Here is a 14,529-nt window from a genome sequence, read left to right as displayed (position 1 = left end):
AAGTGCGGGTGGGGCCCGGGGCCTCTCCACGTCCATCCGTCCATCTGTCCCTCTGCTGGGAGAAGGGCTGCCAGGGATTTCTTTGGGAAGTAAAAAGGCTCTTCAGCTTTGGGGAAGTTTGGGCAACAATAGCTCAGGTGACCAAATGCTGACGAAGCTGACGCTCGGGGGGAGCCATGGGCTGGGGGACAGCGGGCGCGGCTGGTGACCACCACCCACGTGGCAGGCGTCTGGGGTCTTGGGAGCGCCCTCAGCCCCAGTCCCCAGAATAATGACCCTGCTCATTGGCCAAGAGAGAACAGATGTCCAGATGAGCCCAGCTCCCTGGGGGAAAGGAGATCCATTCATTCATTCATTACCTCCTTCACTCATTCACTCATTCACTTGTTCACACTGTCACTCCAGGCTTTTGAACATGCTGCACCCTCTCGCCAGAAAGGGGGTGCTCAAGTGCTTCAGCATCACAGGAAACTTGTTAGAAATGCAGATGTGGGGGCCTCACCCTCACCTGTGAGATTGACATGCCCCCCACAGAATATGACACACACTCTGATGTGCTAGAAAGAGCATCCTCCCCTCCTCCCATCCCTCTCAGCCTGGGGAATGCTGACGCACTTCCTTCCATTGATGCAGAGGCACCCCCTCCTCCAGGAAGCCTTCCTTGATTTGCTCCAAGATGGAGTTACATGTTGCCCGGCCCCTTAGACTCACCCGTGGCGATACGTGTCACACCTGTCCCTGCTGGCTCCTGGGAAGAGGTTCTCTGAGGGTGGAAACAGCACCTGGCACAGCAGGTCACAGCAAACACTAACCGAGTGAACGAATCATGAGCTGACTTCGCCAAGCCCTTCCTGGAGTGACGCTGGGTTAGGAACGAGAACAGGCTGAGCGTCTGCTCTCGAGCTATTCTCCATGCCTCAAGGGAACGGATGGAGCCCCCCAGGGGCGAGGGCCGGGGCTGGTGGTGGGGTCGGCTCTTTGGGGACTGGCGGGGTCCTGGCCTGTCCAGTGATCGCCACCTGGTGCCCGGCCAGGCACTTCCTAGACTTCTCCTGCTGCGAGAGCCGAGGCGGCCAGGCTAGAGGACACCCCGGGCCCTGCGGCTGCCCCGGGCACCTCCCCGTGGCCCAGCCAGGCACCGGGGTCACTGGGACGCGCAGGCTGCTTGACGTCTGAAACATCAGTTGCTTCCTTGCTGCTGTTTGTTCAGTGTCTGATGGCTGGACGGAGGGTTCCCAGAGCAGCTCCAATCCAGGATAAACAATCCTGCCCTGCGCGACAATCTGGAGAAACGGTCTAAAAATAGGCTGGGGGTGGCTTGACTCAGAGCTGGCAGGCGAGGGGGAGAGGGTCCGGGGGAAGAGAATTCCCCCCTCTGGGGCCAACTTCTTTGGGCTGGTGGGAAGGAGACGGCCTCACAGTGACGCCTCGGGCTACGGCCAGCCTCGGAACACAAGCTCCAAGACCCCCAGGGGAAACAGGGTGAGCTTCAGGGGCCGAAGCTCCTTGCAGGGGCAGCACCCAGGGGCCATGGGAGATGGTCCTGGGGGAGGCCCCAGGAGCTGACACATCCTCTCGCCTTCTCCTCGGGAGTCAGACACTCCAATGAGAACCAGACGGATGAGAAACATGCCTGCTTCCAAATCCTGAGAGACGTGAGTCACACTCTTTCCCTCCTTCCCCATTGCTCGCGTCCGAAAGTTCTGACTCGTGTCTACCCTAAATCCCTTGTGCTGCAGTGAGCATGCATGGGCACCCATGAATGAGCTTCTGCTGATCTGAGAGGTAGCTCCTCATCAGGTTGCAAAATAGGACAAACAACTTCTCTCAGAGAAGACTACTGCTTTTCAGGGGTGAGGCACAATTTAGACGATCTCCTCTTGCCTTTGACAGTAAGTTCTGCCTCTCCTGGGGACTGGCAGTTTCTCTGCTTTCCCAGATCACTATCTGAGCTCTTCCACTGGACATGTGGCATGCCCTGGTAGTCACTGTAAAATGACTGGTTCATGTCCATCTATCCATCCATCCACCCACCCGTCTGTCCGTTCATCCATCCGTCCATCCATCCAACCATCCATCCATCCATTCACCCACCCACCCGTCCATCCATCCATCCACCCATCCATCTATCCATCCATCCACCCACCCGTCTGTCCGTTCATCCATCTGTCCATCCATCCAACCATCCATCCATCCATTCACCCACCCACCCGTCCATCCATCCATCCACCCATCCATCTATCCATCCATCCACCCACCCGTCTGTCCGTTCATCCATCCGTCCATCCATCCAACCATCCATCCATCCATTCACCCACCCACCCGTCCATCCATCCATCCACCCATCCATCTATCCATCCATTCATTCACCCACCCACCCACACATCTGTTCATCCATCCATCCATCCAACCATCCATCCATCCATTCACCCACCCACCCGTCCATCCATCCATCCACCCATCCATCTATCCATCCATCCACCCACCCGTCTGTCCGTTCATCCATCCGTCCATCCATCCAACCATCCATCCATTCATTCACCCACCCACCCACACATCTGTTCATCCATCCATCCATCCATCCATCCATCCATCCATCCATCTAACAAACGCTCCTGGATGAGCTCATGCTCAGTTCTCATCTTCTCTGCCTCACACCCCAGACTTGTGCTGTACACACAGGCCAAATGGAATGTGCCCCGCCCGACACTCCCGGTGGGAACCAGCGGTGACTGAGTTGCAGCTCCGTCGCTGGGAAGCACATTCTTTGGGAGGTGTATCATCAGACAACTGCAGAGCAGGGGGACAAATGCTAAGTAAGAGCAGAAACCCTGGAGGGCCCAAGGGAAACTCCCAGAAGGGGTCTTGTACGTCTGCCATCCCAACCAAGATCTGAAGCACTTGCAGACAGAACCTGAGTCAGCCTTGGCACAGGACAGCTCAACAGGGCCTGGGTGAATTAACGGATGAACGAGTAAATGAGTGAGTGAGTGAGGAGACCCGCAAACGGCACCGCGGGCTGCAGACAGACCCGCCCGGGCATGGGCGTCCCTGCACAGGCGCTGACGGCCTCGGGTGGGTGGGTGCCGGCTCAACAGTGGATCCTTGTGGAGCCGAGACGCGGCTGCCGTCCGAGGACATCTCAGTGTCTCCAGCCCCCGGGAGCCCCCGCCTGGCATCTTTTGCCTTTATAAGCAGCGTCTCAGCAAGTGGCGAGCGGAGCCAGGGACTGCAGACGGCCAGGGCCGGGCAGAGCGCGCTGGGACGGCGGGGACAGTAAACAGTCCCAGCCCGAGTCAGCGTTTCCCCGGGGCGGGGGGTGGGGGGTGGCGCGGGCCGAGGCAAAAAGGCTTTTGTTCCCTTCGATTTTGCTCATTCCCTACAAGATTTTACTTGACTCATGATTTTCCAACCGGTTCCTTCTGTAGCTTAAGAAAGCAAGAGTGAATAATTGCTCTGGGTTTTTTCTTCTTGGGTTTTTTTCCCTCGTTACAGGAATGTGTAAACACCCGGGTTTTAGAGACAGTCATAAACCCTGTTTGCGGGGGGCTCCGCGTGTGTCCGGCCAAGTCTGGATCCTCGCTGGTGGGAACTGGGCTGACCCCTTGGTGGGGTCTGACCCTCACCAAGCCATGCAGGGCCGAGGCCTGGGAAAGCTGAGCCTCATCTCCATCCCTCCCCCTCCCACGCCTGCTAATGGGCGATGCGCCCACCCTGAGGGTCAGGCCCCCGTCCCCCGGGTGCAGCTCCGGACAGGGCCTGGCTGGCTGTGTCTGTCCCCTCTTGACTGCCCAGGGGTGAGGGGACCCCTGGGGACACCGGGGCTTTTCTTAATGCCCAGCACACAGACAGTGCTCGAGAAATGTGGGTACAAGGAGAATTGAGGTCAACTGAGGGTCTCTTAGGTGCTGCCCACACCTGCCCTCCTGGATCTGCCCCCGGAGGTGGCTCCATCCTGAATGGAATAAACCCACAGGCCAAGGTAAGGAGATCTGGGGTCTGAGGTTCTAAAATCCACACGGATGCGGACAGGAAAGAGTGGGGCTAGCCCTCTCGTCAGTCACCCCTCGGCCCAGGGTCCCCAAGCCACAGATGTAAAGCCGAGACTACCCACAGTGCCGTGCGTCATGTGGCTCCTGAGGGGCCAGGCCTGGACCGAACCTGGGTCTAGGGGCCTCCTGGGGGGAAGACGAGGAAGAGGGGCTGGGAGCGCTCATGGCCGGGCCCTCTGGGGAGGCGGGTGGGGGGTGATTCAAGCAGTTGCCCCCCCATGCATCTGGGGGCTCGGAGCTGGTGGCTCCCGATGCCCTCAGTGTCCCCTCCTGGCCTCAGGTTGGTGGGGGTGAGGGGTGTGAGGAATGTGGGGCCCCCAGGCTGCTGACGTGGAGCAGGGGAGCTGGTGGTGTGGCCAGGCCTCCCGCCCCTTTGCCATCCCCACATGTGGGGCCTGGTGCAGAGAGAGACCCTCACCCGTCCTGCCCACTGGGTGCCAGGGGCCGCTGGCTGCAGGGACGCCCGGGTGCTTCCAGACGGCCTTATGGAGAAGATGCCATGGGCGAGACGGCGGGAGCCAGGAGGGCGCGTGGCTGGGTCTCCCAGGAGGACATGTGAGCATCTCACCCTACCCACGGCAGCTCGGTCAGAGGGCCTGGCTTGGGGGGCAGCACTCGCCCTCCCGTTCCCGGGGGGGACCCCTGGGCGAAAGGCCTGTGCTCGCCCCTGAGCCAGGTCTGCTTTGGGGGGCCCCTGCTGGCACCCTCGGAGCTGGTGTGCCCTGGCCCGGGCCAGGGGCCTTCCGTGTGCTTGGCCTCCAGGCTCTCTCGGATGCCCTGGGCCACAGCTGAGCTCGTGGGAGCAGCAACTCACCATCTCCTGGACACCCGAAGCTTCCAAAAATTCCTAGAATGTGAAGTCACCCTCAGTCCTCTCTGCTCCCGGCTGGTTTTCCCAGTGCTTCCAGCCTCCCCCACAGCCCTGACTCCCGCCAGGAAATCGCCGGGTGGGTTCTCTGAACTTGCTCCAGGCCCCGTCTGACCGGCCTGCTGGATTTGGTCCTAGAAGTGGCCCGGCTCCCGAGGCGGGGACAGAGGGGGACTATCTTCTGCGTGTTGCTCGGTGACTTGCATACGAGGGGTCCAGCATGTCCCTGGTGCGCTCCCCGTTTTCTCCTTCCCACCCCAGAAGCGACATCTTCCTTCCCAGCTTCCTGGCCATGGCGTGGCAGCACTGGCTCCGGGGGTCCTCGTCTGGTCCAGCACAGTGTCCCCACCTGTCACCAGAGCCTGGGAGCAGCCCCGAGCCCCCTGCAACCGCTCCCCGGTGAGAACCACCGGCCCTGGGGCCCAGCCAAGGCAGAGGCGACGCAGAGGGGGACCCCGGGTTCCAAAGAAATAACCTTTGATGGAGGCACAGAGCGCGTTTAACACGAGGCTCTGCTCGGTGAACGGACGGGAATGTGTTGCTCTTGGAAGCCAGCGAAGGCTCCACAAGGTCTGCAAAGTGTCGGACGCAGGACGCTGGGGGCCGTGGGGTCAGCAGGAAGACGGGTCCGCGCCAGCAGCTCACTGGACATCCTCCCGCCCCAGGCCTCCGAGAGTCGGCCGCCGTGCCTGGGACGTACCGAGGTCCCGGACATAACGTGGGGAGGGGGCAAGGGGCTTTCCCCTCCGCAGGCCCTTCCTTCCCCACGGCCCCCAGACCGAGTCTGCAGGCAGAACAGTGTGGGCCCCCAGGCTCCAAAACAGCCCCCGAAGCCCGCCCCCTGTCATGGAGGCTTTGGCGTCTTCAAAGACCCCCTTTCTGCCCCCACCGTTTCCCGTGGGCATCTGCCCTGGCTCTGACGAGGTTTTTTGGGGTCTCTTGGTTCATGTCTGTGCCGGGTTGGACCCCGCATTCCTGTCATGTCTCCCCTTCTGCCCCCTTCTCCATGCCAACCCCTGGTGGGCATGGAGGGATCCGGAAGCCAAGTGTCGGCTTGTCTGCAGCGGTGCCCTCAGCCGACCTGGCACAGGAAGGCCCCTCTCCCGACCAGCACTGGAGGATGGCCGGTCGGCCCCAGAGCTCCGCACGCAAGTCAGCGCTGCACGTCAGGGTGAGCAGGAGCTCCTCGGGTCACCCCACACCTCCTGCGGCTGCCCAGGCAGGCTGGGGGGCTCGGCTGGGCATCGCCCCCCAACCCTCGGCCGCAGCCAACACCCTCGGGCCCCTCTCCACAGCCAAGGGGGCAGGAAACCGTGCAGGAAAGGGCAGTGGCCACTTCCTGAGCAGGCAGCCCCCCAGCACTGCCTGCAGGGCCCCCGCTCGCTCCGGCCCCACTTCACTGTAACAACAGGGTCAGGAGTGACTCAAGCCTGCGAGGCACACAGGGGAGGCTGCGGGGGCGACGAGACGTCCAACGTGGGGGAAATCCACGGGTAGGCCCGGCCCCAGGACACACACACTCCCACTGCATCTCAGAGCGAAGCGGGGACCAGGGAACCCACGGCCCCCAGAGGCCTTGGGTGCAAATGGCCAGAGGCAGCGTGAAGGTTTGAGGCCTAAAGAAGTCGCCTGCGTCTTCCCTTTAACCACATAAGGGGGGATTACAATGACTGATCAAGTTCCAATTTTTTCCCTTCCTGCCCAGTCAGCTAGCAATTCTGACTGTGAAATAAGCAAAACCCAGTCGGCCCCGCGCGAGAGGAGACACTGACTCGGCCGGGTCAGAAGGGGCAGCGACTCACCCGGGTCACCCGGCCGGCACCGAGGCCCGGTTCTGGGCAAGGTGAGTGGATGGGAGCTTTCCGAAACCAAATCTTTGCCAAACGACTCCATGAGAAAGCGTGGGCACGCTGGCTTTTCCCACCAGAGGACAACGGTTCTGGTGGAGGAAGTGGACCGAGGCTGCCTGACGCCGTGTCCCCGGCTCTGACTCTCGGGGCCCACTGAGAAGACTGGCACCCAAACAGCTTACAGGGGATGCTTCGGACACCATGGCGGCTTCATTTTCCTCCACTTTGGAATAGGTTGTTCTCAGATATGTGCATTTTAGAGAGTTTAAAGCAACCACAATCTGCAAACCCCAATGGCCGCCCCGAGGGCTCCAGGGCAGGTGGTCTCCACAGGGGGCCCGAGCCGGGCTGCTCACGGAGGCTCCACTGCTAAGAGGCCCGCACCCCCTGTTGGCCACCCTCCAGCGCCCGCACCCCCTCTTGGTTCACCCTAGGGCCTGCACCCCCTCTTGGCCACCCTCCATGGTATGCACCACTCTTGGTTCACCCTCCAGGACGTGCACCCCCTCAGGGCTTCCCTTCTGCCTGTCAGGGACCCCTCTGTGCCCTCTGCCTGGTTTCCCCATCCCTGCTCCAGGACTGCTCTCCCTGTAGAAAGAAACTGGCCCCCGGTTTCTACCCCCACCCCAGCCCCTACTCAGTTCTGTAAATATCCGAGCTGCTACGCCATTCCATGCTCCGAGCTGGGTGCTGGGCACAGGTGGACCAGAACCTCCACCCCCGAGCTGCTCACAGCCTGGCAGGGCACAGAGGAAAACAGATGAGAGTTAGGAGGGCAGCTTCATTCACAAACACCAGAAACTGGGGGTGCCCAGGGGGTCCCTCGACAGGGGAACGGAGAGACAGACTGCGGCCCGTCCACACAACGGAGGATTACCCAGCGACGGAAGGAACACGCCATCAAGCCACGAGAAGACGAGGAGGGCCCTGGGACGCCTGTCGCCGAGCGAGAGAGACCAGTCTGGAAAGGCTGCGTCCTGGACGACCCCAACCAGACGACCTTCCAGAAAAGGCAAAACTGTCCCGACAGCGAGAAGAGCAGGGGGTGCCGGGGCCGGGCAGGGAGGGCAAGCGGGTGGCGCCCTGGACACGTGTCGGGCAAACCTACCCGTGGGACGCTGTGGCGGAGGCCGTGGGCCATGGTCAGAGCCAGAGAACCGCAGCCCAGAGAGGGCACCCAGGGGAGACGTGGGCTTCAGTTACTTACGACAAATCCATGTGGGCTCATTGTTGTGACAAATGATGTTGATAATGGGGAGACTGTGACGCAGAGAGGAGGGGACGTGGAAATCTGTACTTTCTGCACAGTTTTCTGGAAACCTAAAACCACTCTGAAAAATAAAGTCTGCTCTTTATGACAAAAGTTTGAGGGATGCGGCTGCTCCGCAGGCCACTGCTCGTGGGAGTCCTGGTGGGGGGAACGGTCTGCCGTCGTCTCGCAGATGCCGAGCTCACTGCAAGCCCTGGCCCTCACAACGCTAATTTGGGGGGGTGGAAATTCAAGAGGAGGTGGTATCCGAGGAGGCCCCTCTGTCCTCTACTGGAGAACCCCACGATGTGGTTGAAGGGAAAACACTCTGGAGTCAGGCAGGGCTGGTTCAAGCCCAGCTTTGCCGGTCTGGTGTGGGGTACCTAGATTTTACCCTGGGGGCGAGAGAGACACAGGGGCCAGCTCGAGGCCTGGGCATCAGGGGGAGAGGGTGGGGGGTGGCTGTGTCCCCTCCAGCGTGAGGTCCAGGGACGGTGTCAGGACTGAGACGGCGTCTGTGATGGAGAAGGGGGAGGGGAGACGATCTCAAGGGCATGAGCCGACCAGAAGGAGTGGAGTGGATGCTGAGACCCCAAAACCACAGAGACAGCAAGGAGCCCGGAGCAGCCTGGTGGGTCAAGGTCAGGCACAGCACCAGGACCTCCCGTGGGGCCCCACAAAGGCCAATGAGCCCATTCAGATAGGAAAAAAGATAATTTTATATATTTTTTAGAAAACACTTAAACAGCAAATGTTCCTGTGGAAACCACATGTGGAAAACCTACAGAGAACAGGCCAAATCCCCAAACCAAGATCAAAATTGTGGAGGGTTTGCCTGACTCTGTGGGACAAGATAATAGGGTCCCACGGCCGAGAGTCCACCCCGAACGAGGAAAATAGCAGAAGCGAACAAGCCCGCGTGCATCGCCAGCGCCCCGCATCTCCAGCGTCCCGGGCAGCTCCCAGCGCCCGTCTCGGGGCCCCAACCGGTCCAGCACAGCCCCCGGGAGCTGCCCCAAGGAGCTGCTTGTCCCTCCCTGAGAAAGTGGCCGAATCAAAGGCTGATGTTTGGGCTCCTATTTCACGCCTCAGCCAGGTGGAATTTTTTTAAAGCTTAATCAAACTCTGTCATCAAAACCAAACTCTTTCAAGTCATCCATCACCGAGGACACGGCCATACGTGCAGGGTCGATGGCATAGGACCCACGGAAACTTCCAGAATACTTGCCTCCCCAGACAAGGTGGCTGTTTCTAGATTTCCAAGAGGGATTCCGAAGGGATCACACAACACAGACCAGGGACCCAGGTGCTCCCAGGCTCGAAAGGTGTGGACGGATCTAGTTCCACAGTTTGGGGCCCCGGCAGGGACGAAGAGGGTAAACTAACAAGCCGTTGGCCATAGAGGAGCGGAGCTGAGTGGTGACAGTTTTCCCAACCTGGACATGAAAAGAGGCAGAAATTAGGCCAGAAGCATGAGGAACCCTGGAGGACCCTCTCTACAGAGCCCGGGGCGGGGCAGGGGTCTCCCTGCTGAGCAGCTTCCTGCCGGCCAGACTCGCTCCCCAGGAGGGTCCTTCGGAAGCGCTGTCCTTGGACGGCTGGCCGGGGCAGGTGCGAGCTCCCAGGGCTGTGGGGGGCTGAGCAGGCCCCAGCGGCTCTCGGAGAGGAGGATGGGACAGAGGTCAAGGGGGCCCGGGCAGCAGGGCTTGGCTGGGGACAGCGGCCTGACTCCTCTGCTGCCAGACCACGAGCCTGTTTGTCTCCTGCTCCGGCCGTGGCCAGGAGGAAGGGCTCGGCACACGCATTCCGACAGGCTCGGAAGTTGAAGCAGGTTCAGATCGTCGAATGATCAGGGGCTCAAGGAGGAAAAACACGCTGAACAAGCCGGCTGCCAAGGAGGGCACTCCCGGGGGTCAGCACAGACCATCATGGCCCGTCCAGCCTCTGGCTGCCCTCTCTCTTCCCTGGAGGGCCGAGGGCCTGCAAAGCAGCAGCCCACTGCTCCCTGCGGCGGGACTAGTATTTGGCACCCTCTCACCACCCTACCCAGGGTCAACTCTGGGCAGGACAAGAGGCTCACCGGGCGTGGGCTTGTGTCCGGCCAAGGCGAGACCGAGGGGGCAGCTGGGCAATCTGTGCTCCTTCAAACACGGCAGCCAGTGGCAGCCTGCCCGTCTCCCAGTGCCCGCCCACCAGTGCCTGTCCTCTGATGCCCATCCCCCAGTGCCTGCCCACCAGTGCCATCTTCTGATGCCCATCCCCCAGTGCCCACCCATCAGTGCCTGTGCTCTGATGCCCATCCCCCAGTGCCCATCCTTCAGTGCCCTCCTCTGATGCCCATCCCCCAGTGCCCACCCACCAGTGCCCTCCTCTGATGCCCATCCTCCAGTGCCCATCCTCTGATTCCCATCCCCCAGTGCCCATCCCCCAGTGCCCATCCTCTGATGCCCATCCCCCAGTGCCCATCCACCAGTGCCTGCCCTCTGATGCCCATCCTCCAGTGCCTGCCCACCAGTGCCTGTCCTCTGATGCCCATCCCTCAGTGCCTGCCCACCAGTGCCTGTCCTCTGGTGGCAGCAGGGAGACTGTGTGTCGGGGTGCCTGTTCTCTGGCTCCCGCAGGTGGTCCACACCCCCCCCCCACAGGCACTAGCTGTGGTGGAGGCCCCTCTGCAGCCTCCTGGGGGGGCCTGAGTTCTGACCCCGATGACATCGGCGTCCTCATCCCCGACTGCAAACATGTGACTGCGGGTGATGAAGTGAAGGGGGCCGGGATGGACCGTCCTTGGTCATTGGGGTCTCCCTGCCATCACAGGCCCTTAGGAGTGGGGGCAGAGGTCAGAGTCAGAGGGCGATGGGAGCGGCTGCACTGCCGGCTCTGGAGGGCTCTGGGCGGGGACCGCCTCGGCACAGCAGCCTCCTGACCTGCAGGACAGCAGATCTGCACCACCTGAAGCCACGGAGCTCTTGGGCCCCAAAGATGCCCCCTCCTCGCACTTGGTTTGCGGCAGCCCTGGCTTCGGCTCATGGGGTCCCATCTCCTCCTTGCTGCCTCCCCAAACCCCACCCGGACCTTCAGACAGGGTGGGACCCTCTTCTGTCCCCCACACTTTTCCCTGCTGGGCCCCAAGGGACCCAGAGCCACCAAGCACACTTTTCCCATCCTCGGTGTCTGCCTCAAGCAACAGGAGGCCCTGGCCAGAGGGGCTCGCTCACCTGTCACCCCAAGGTGCCCATGGCATGCTATCGACGTGCCCCCCTCCAGTCAGCACTTGCCGCCCGGGGTTCTGTTGAGTCCTTTTGTGTATGGGGTGGGGTGCCAGTTTGGATGTATTATGTCCCCTCAAACGCCATTATCTTTGAGGTAATCTTGTGTGGGCAGACCTATCAGTGTTGATTAGATTGTAATTTGAGTGTTCCATGGAGATGCGCCCCACCCAACTGTAGGTGATAACTCTGATGAGATAATTTCCATGGAGGTGTGGCCCTGCCCATTCAGCGTGGGTCTTGATTACTGGTGCTCTATATAAGCTCAGACAGAAGGAGCGAGCTTGCTACAGCCAAGAGAGACACTTTGAAGAAAGCACAGGAGGTGCAGATGAGAGACAGTTTGAAGACGGCCGTTGAAAGCAGACTCTTGCTCTGGAGAAGCTAAGAGAAGACAAATACCCCAAGTGCAACTAAGAGTGACATTTTTGAGGAACTGCAGCCTAGAGAGGAACGTCCTGGGAGAAAGCCATTTTGAAACCAGAACTTTGGAGCAGATGCCAGCCACGTGCCTTCCCAGCTAACAGAGGTTTTCCAGACACCATTGGCCATCCTTCGGTGAAGCTACCCAATTGCTGATGTTTTACCTTGGACACTTTATGGCCTTAAGACTGTGACTGTGTAACCAAATAAGCCCCTTATAAAAGCCAATCCATCTCTGGTGTTTTGCATTCTGGCAGCATTAGCAAACCGAACAGATTTTGGTACCGGAAGTGGGGTGCTTTTGCTGCTGAGTTTGCAAATACCAAACATGTTGGAATGGCTTTTTAAATGGATAAGGGAAGGATTCTGGAAGAACTGTGAGGAGCTTGATAGAAAAGGCCTAAACTGCTTTGAAGAGACTGTGAAAATATGGACTCTAAAGATACTTCTGATGAGGCCTTGAAGAGAAATGATGACTGTGTTGTTGCAAACTGGAAGAAAGGTGACCCTTGTTTTAAAGTGGCAGAGAATTTGGCAAAATTGCGTTCTAGTGTCAGATGGGAGGCAGAATTTGAAAGCAACAACCTGGAATCTTTAGCTGAGGAGATCTCCAAGAAAAATATAGAAGAAGTAGCCTGGCTTCTACTTGCAGCTTATAGTAAAATGCAACAGGACAGAGATAAACTTAGAACTGACTTCCTGGATTCAAAGAAACTAGAAACTGATGGTTTGGAAAATTCCAGGCTTCCAGGGGGTGGAATCCCAGAAGCTACAGCCCAACGTGAGGATATAACTAAACACGGAACCCAGCCGCCGTTTCACTACAAGCCAAGATTGGAGATGGAGTTATCCAGAAAGGATTTGTGGAAAGTCCTGTTGTCTGACAGCTTTGACCCCTGTGTGCTTCATGTGAAGCCAACGGAATTTTTGCAAGATCTTTATAGACAGAACCGCTGCTGGTCTGAACTGGAGGGGACGGACAAGGAACAAACTGAAGGAAAAATTTCTTCAAAGACAGAGCCATGGAGGCTGAGGTCTGGAGTCAAGAGGTCTCGGGCTGGGAGAGCGGAGCAGCCCACACGCATGGAAAGGGTGAGTTTGCCCTGGAGGTTGAGGGTGGGCCTTCCGCCTCGATGCTCAGGAAATGTCCTGCCACCCCAAGCCCCAAAGAGGGTGGAGCACATTCCCAGGGAATTGGGGAGAGCCTGGCTGCCACCCCACTGTTCTGAAGGGGTTGAGCGTGTGCCCCGGAGATGGAAGGGAATCCGGGAGCTGCCCCGATGTTTGAGGAGAGTGGGGCCGAGAAGGTGGTCTCCCCAATGTGTGGGTATGTTGGAGCACTCATCCAAGTGTTTGGAGAGGAAAGGGCTGCCACAAAGGCCCTTAGGAAGGGTTAGACTCCCGCTCTCTCAAGCCCCAAGGATGCAGTGTTGTTCTGTAAATGACTCAGACTTTGAAATCTAATGGAGTTTGTCCTGAGGGTTTTAGGAACTGTTTTGGTCCTGTTAACCCTGTTTTCCTTACTGTTTCTCCTTATGGCAATGGGAATATTTATCCTATGAATATCCCTCCTTTGTATATTGGAAGCACATAACTTGTTCTAAGTTCACAGATCCACAGCTAAAGGAAAAGTATGCCTTAGGACTGACCACACCTATAATTTTGATGGGATTTTGTACTTAACTATTGTTACTGAAATGATTTAAGTTTCTGTGATATTGTTGTGGGATGAATGTATTTTTCATTTGGAAAGATAATGTCATTTTGGGGTCCAGGGCGTGGAATGTGCCAGATTGGATGTATTATGTCCCCAAACGCCATTATCTTTGATGTAATCTTGTGTGGGCAGACCTATCAGTGTTAATTAGATTGTAATTTGAGTGTTTCCATGGAGATGCGCCCCACCCAACTGTAGGTGATAACTGATGAGATAATTTCCATGGAGGTGTGGCCCCACCCATTCAGTGTGGGTCTTGATTCCTGGAGCACTATATAAGATCAGACAGAAGGAGTGAGCTTGCTACAGCCAAGAGGGACACTTTGAAGAAAGCACAGGAGCTACAGATGAGAGACAGTTTGAAGACAGCTGTTGAAAGCAGACTCTTGCTCCGGAGAAGCTGAGAGAGGACAAATATCCCAAGTGCAACTAAGAGTGACATTTTTGAGGAACTGCAGCCTAGAGAGGAACGTCCTGGGAGAAAGCCATTTTGAAACCAGAACTTGGAGCAGACGCCAGCCACGTGCCTTCCCAGCTAACAGAGGTTTTCCGGACACCATTGGCCATCCTCCAGTGAAGGTACCTGATTGCTGATGTGTTACCTTGGACACTTTATGGCCTTGAGACTGTAACTGTGTAACCAAATAAACCCCCTTTTATAAAAGCCAATCCATCTCTGGTGTTTGCATTCCGGCAGCATTAGCAAACTGGGACAGGTGGGGTGGGGACGTGGCCTTCAGTTGATCTGTGGGTTAGCCGTGGGAAATGCTGGATTTGCAGCTGGGGTTTGAATTACTGCCCACACTCCTGTGGCCCTTACACCTGAGCCCACCTGCTGGGGTCCCCACTCGTGGCACCGCAGCTGCACCGTCCACAGCCATGGGGCAGGGGTGGGGTAAAGGCCCAGCCCCCTCTGGGGCAGCTCTGAGGCACGTTCCCCAGCGGGTCGGATCCCCCGTGGCCCTGGCCATACCCCACTCATCAGCCGCCTGAGTTACCTTCTTCCACTCCCCAGGGCTCGCAGGGACCACCTCCCCAAATAAGTAGCTTGCACCCAAATCCTTGCCTCAGGGCCCAGGCCTGCTTCGGGGGCCCCCAAACCCA

The 14,529-nt window shown here is 58.5% G+C and overlaps 1 long non-coding RNA gene across 1 annotated transcript; it reads left to right on the top strand.

Moving 5' to 3' along the window:
- The first annotated feature begins 2,870 nt into the window (after positions 1-2,870).
- LOC119518546 lies at positions 2,871-4,585 on the top strand. Its single transcript, XR_005213800.1, has 3 exons — positions 2,871-2,982; positions 3,906-3,982; positions 4,494-4,585. It is a non-coding gene; the product is annotated as an uncharacterized LOC119518546 (long non-coding RNA).
- The last annotated feature ends 9,944 nt before the right edge of the window (positions 4,586-14,529 follow it).

The sequence above is a fragment of the Choloepus didactylus genome, chromosome 22 (genome assembly GCF_015220235.1).
Source record: "Choloepus didactylus isolate mChoDid1 chromosome 22, mChoDid1.pri, whole genome shotgun sequence".
Classification (NCBI taxonomy): domain Eukaryota; kingdom Metazoa; phylum Chordata; class Mammalia; order Pilosa; family Megalonychidae; genus Choloepus; species Choloepus didactylus.
This window is presented reverse-complemented; position numbering and strand designations above follow the sequence as displayed.